This window comes from Rattus norvegicus, chromosome 2 (assembly GCF_021556685.1).
Source record: "Rattus norvegicus strain SHRSP/BbbUtx chromosome 2, alternate assembly SHRSP_T2T, whole genome shotgun sequence".
In the NCBI taxonomy this organism is placed as follows: domain Eukaryota; kingdom Metazoa; phylum Chordata; class Mammalia; order Rodentia; family Muridae; genus Rattus; species Rattus norvegicus.
In genome coordinates this window covers 176,269,032-176,274,215 of record NC_141535.1, presented here as the reverse complement: position 1 = coordinate 176,274,215, position 5,184 = coordinate 176,269,032, and positions in this window count along the sequence as shown.

Here is a 5,184-nt window from a genome sequence, read left to right as displayed (position 1 = left end):
GTGGGGTCCTTTCACAGCAGTTAAGGGAAACTGGATTAGGGATGGAGAGGTGGCTCAGTGGCTAAGAGCACTTACTGCTCTTGCAAAGGACCTGGGTTTGATCATCACAGCCACATGGTGGCTCACATCCACCTGTCACCCTGCTTTCAGGGGATCTGTCACCCTCTTCTGTAAACAACAGAGGAAGCCCTCGGTGGATGTGTCTCAGACAAAGGTAGGGCTGAGTCATGATCCTTGAGCCTCAGGCTCAAAGGGATGCAAAGCCTTCCTTGAGGGACCAAGCATAGGTGTTGACAGCATCTGTGGAAAAAGTCCACCATAGCTTTCACCCCTGAATGTTCATGACCTGAACTTGCTCTACGGAGATGTTCCCACCAGAATTAGGTAAACCTCCCTCCTAGATCCAGCCGTACCGTAACCCTGTCAGCTCTCTGTTCAATTGTACATAATGAACACGCTTGACTTCTGGGTACTATGGGTTCTCCATCAGAGAGCCCCATCCACCCCTTATTCTGGCTTTCTGTTGTGTCTCTGTTATTTCTTCTTCTTTTCTCCTTCTCCTTCTCCTTCTCCTTCTCCTTCTCCTTCTCCTTCTCCTTCTCCTTCTCCTTCTCCTTCTCCTTCTCCTTCTTCTTCTTCTTCTTCTTCTTCTTCTTCTTCTTCTTCTTCTTCTTCTTCTTCTTCTTCTTCCTTCCCCTCCTCCTCTTGGTCTTTTTGAGACAAAATTACTCTGTGTAACAGTCCTGTCTGGCCTGGAACTTACTGGATAAACCAGCCTGGCCTCCAGCTCACAGAGATCCACTTGCTTCTATCTCCTGAGTGCTGGGATTAAAGGTGTGCACCACCACGTCCGTCCACTTCTGTTATTTCATAATTCCCCCATCTCCCTAGTCAGGGGTGACTTGGCTCTTCTGGCCTCCAAGAGCATCAGACATGCATGAGACGCACTCTCATCCATGCAGGTAAAACATTCACACACACAAACCAAGCCTAAGGGGAGAGAAGCTAGAGAGTGGATAAGAGGGAGGAGCTCAATGTCTTATTAAGTAGTAAATTGTATAGCCCCATTTGTCTCTCCCAAGATGACCATTTGGGACAAAAGGTTACTAGGAATCAGGCTCTGAGGTTTGCATAGGGTATCATTGAGGTATCATAAGGTATCATAAGGTCTGTGGGTCTATGATCCCAGTGATCGGGGTCTGATTGATAGAAAGTAGGGGTTTTTCATTTATGTGTTTTGTATTTTTGTCTTTATACAAAACAAAACAGTTGAAATAAAAAAAATTCAGGTCATGCCCTAATTTGGTGATATGGGTTTGTTGGTGTGCTATGATCAGAGTTTCGAAGAGGTGAGTTGAGAGGGAACAGAAGCAACATCGGCCTGAGTGGGGGATGGTCCCTCAGAGAAGGGAGTTGTCAGTTGTGCTGGATGGTGTTTTGCTGGGGCAAACGTGTGTGTGAAGGAGTTTTCCTAAAGTGGGCACAGGTGAAAGGCTAAGGCAGACTCATGAAGGAATGTTTCACAGACTGAGGAGAAAGGATGTTCTGCTAAAGCAAGCATGTGAAAGGACACGTGAGAAAGGATTCATTGCTAACAACACGCATGTATTGGTCCGCCTTGTGTTGTGTAGTTGAGCTCCATTTGTCAGGACTCCATTGGGAAAAATGAACCTGAAAAACTTCTGGTGGTGTGCTGCAGTTTCTTGCCCTTTCCTCAGACTCGGGCTGATTGGCAGAGTGATGTCAAGTGAGACAGACGTGCTGAGGCAAGACCCATGGAGGACACATGATGTTTGGAGGGACCATAAAAAAGATTCCAGGGGTTGGGGATTTAGCTCAGTGGTAGAGCGCTTGCCTAGCAAGCACAAGGCCCTGGGTTCGGTCCCCAGCTCCGAAAAAAAGAAAAGAAAAAAAAAAAAAGAAAAGGAATGCATGAAATAAATAAATAATTTAACCATTCAATGGACAGTGACAGAGACTGGCTAGGCTTGCTTATAGAACTAGCGTGCTTGTGGGTCTCCATTCGTTGCTTATCTTCGCTTCCCTAAGAGAGCCATAACTCCTGGCCCCTCCTGCTGGCTCGCGCCAAGGCTGAGGCCTGGCTGTCTCTGCTAGGTATTGCCACTGCTGCTGATTCATGTTTGCTGTCCTGTCTCTACGGAGCTAAACTGCTGGTGTTTCGGTGAAGTAGTGTGGACTGAGCTGCCCCTGCTGACCTGTGAACTGAACCGACGATTTCCTGACAGCACAGACAGCAGTTGCTTGCTCCAAAGAACCATTTCTAAACAGGTTCGCTTCCCCCATATCCTTTCTCTTCCACCATTTCTGGTGGCTGGTGGGCTACAAGGGAGGGTAAAACATTTATGAATCATCATTAAAAATAGGTTTTGAAAAAATTAAGGTTACATCACTATTTTTTTTTTTCGTTTTTCTTTTTTTCGGAGCTGGGGACCGAACCCAGGGCCCTGCGCTTGCTAGGCAAGCGCTCTACCACTGAGCTAAATCCCCAACCCCAGTTACATCACTATTTTAAAGCCATGAGTTCAGTTTGTGTAGTAAGAAATTACAGAATATGATTGGGGCTGGGGCTCTGGCTCAACCCTAGGCTCTGGGTTCAGTCTCCAGCACTGACCAACGGGAAAGCAAACGAAGGTGTCTTAGGGTTCTACATTCTGTGGAAAGATACCATGACCAAGGACACTGTTATAAATGACAGCATTTAACTGAGGGCCTGCTTACAGTTTCAGAGGGTGATGGCTTTTAACCGCTGAGCCATCTCTCCAGCCCAAATTAATTTACTTTTATTACATGGATTTAGTACCTATGCACTTGTGTGTGTGTGTGTGGAGTGTGTGTGCATGCAGAAGTACGCACCCCATTCAAGTGTCACGGTTTGCATGTGGAGTTCAGAAGACAACTTGCAGGAGTTTGTTCTCTCTTTCCACCACATGTGTTCCAGGGATCAATTCCAGGCCATCAGGTCAGGCAACAAGTGCCTTACCGACTGAGCCACCTTGTTGGTCCTCCATCTTGTTTCATGGAGTCCAGGTTGGCCTTGAACTTGCTGTGTAGCCCAGGTTGGCCCCCAACCCACAGAATTGTTCCTGCATTAGTTCCCCAAGTGCTAGGGTTATGGGCATGAACCACTGTGCCTAGCTCTGCCCTCCACCCTGTCTCTGTCTTCTCTCTCTACCCTGCCATGCCTTTGATATAGTTTGTTAGAAGTGGGGGTGGACATGGGTATTTCTTTGGATTTAGATGTACTGAATGTTTATGAAGCTCTTTCCTTGGGACTGGGGATATAGGATCACATAAAGGGATTGGTGACATTAGCATCAGAAGCAGAAACTCAAGGTCATACTCGGCTTTGCAGTGAGTTGGAGGCAGTCAAGCCAGGTTATTATCTCAAGTACAACAAAACAGAAAAAACACCCCCCCACACACACACTTTGTTATTTCTGATGCTTTGCTTTTTGGGGTATTTCAAAAATTCCTTCCTCAGGGGAGATACCTGAAAGGCCTACCCCTTCTCCTAAAGGCTCAATGACAAACTGAGGCATTATTCTGCCAACTTTCACTCTGGGGGAGCCAGTGAGTTTATTGACTCCTTCCAGAGCATAGATGAGGGGTTCCTGAGGGCCCATGAGGCAGAACTGGAAAGTCTTTACCCAGCAGGGATGAGGGCTTCTCTGTAGCTGCATAGCTACTGCCTCTGAGGACACATGCAGAGTTCTGTCAATCAGACGGGATGAAGCAGCTGTGTAGCCAGGTCTCCTGCCCCTTTAAACTTCCTATTTCCAGTCAGAATCCTCCAGGAAATGACCTTCCCAACAGAACAACAAGCCCGGAGGAGCCAATGAAGCCACAGCTGAACTCCCCAAGATGACGTTTGTTTAGCTTGGAGGACAGTCATGCACAACATGGACCTGGGGCCTTGCTTGACCTATAGTCTCCCTTCTTTGTCTTTCTTTCTATTAAGTAACTAAGTTTGTTCAATACAGGACAATTTCCTCCAGCTTCACTGGGCTGCCTTGTGCTTGTCCTTGGCAGAGTGTCTTGGTCATAAAAAGCTGGGATTCCTATGAGATTACAGTTGGCCTCGTTCAACCATTAACAGTCAGCTACAACACTGAGAGGATGAACTGTTTGCTGAGGCAGTCTGCAGCCCAAGACAAACTGTCTTGCTTGAGCAACAATTCCAAGTAGAGAGCATTGAGATCTGCACACACCCTCTACTGTAGTCCCTACTTCCTCATTCCCAAGCCCCTTACTCATCCCTATAAAAGGTCCCAGCCAGCGACACTCCCAGCCCCACAACCTCCAGTCTGTGTGCCAATGAGCAGTCTTGTGTGTTGAGGTCACACCTTAGTCTCTTTTCTGCCTTTTTTTCTCTTCACTCTGCACTCAGAACTCATTCTTCTCCCTGCCCTTGACCAAAGAACTGGACCTCTGACCCTGCCTTGGCCTTGGTTCTCTAATCAACACCAGAGGGGACGTTGCTCTGTCTTCAGGTGCCTCTGCCCCCTCTTGTGAGTTAAATGTGCCAGCTTCAAGACAGTTACACTGGCAGGTAGCAGGCATGACCTCTGGGAGCAGGTGGAGGATGGGACTCCCTCATTTTCAAGGTACTATTAATCCCACCAAGGGAGAATAAGGTCATTACTACAATTTTGGGCCAAATTTGAAGCAAGGTTGATTTTTATTGGGGTGGACCTGAGGGCTGGCCTGTGACTGTCTCCTGAATCAGATTAAAGAGAGCAGCCCTGAGTCCATTTCTTGGTGCACTTTTAAAGAGTAAAATCACGAGTAGTTGCAAAGCAGGTTTACAGAAGACAATGGAGCAGTAAAGAAGTATAGAAAAATCCCCAAAACAATCAAGTGGGTCATCACCATGTGGTTGACATGTGATTAGGGACAGTTAGGAAGGGTTTGGATGCTCCTCAAAACAAATCAAGGTCATGGGTTGAGGTAGGTCATGTTCCAAGAAACAGGGAATCTTTTTTTTTTTTTTTTTGGGGTTCTTTTTTTCGGAGCTGGGGACCTAACCCAGGGCCTTGTGCTTCCTAGGTAAGCGCTCTACCACTGAGCTAAATCCCCAGCCCAGAAACAGGGAATCTTAATTATTTCTTTTTTCTAGATACTTTTTTTTCTAAAGTGTGTGTGTCTGTGTGTGTGTGTGTGTGT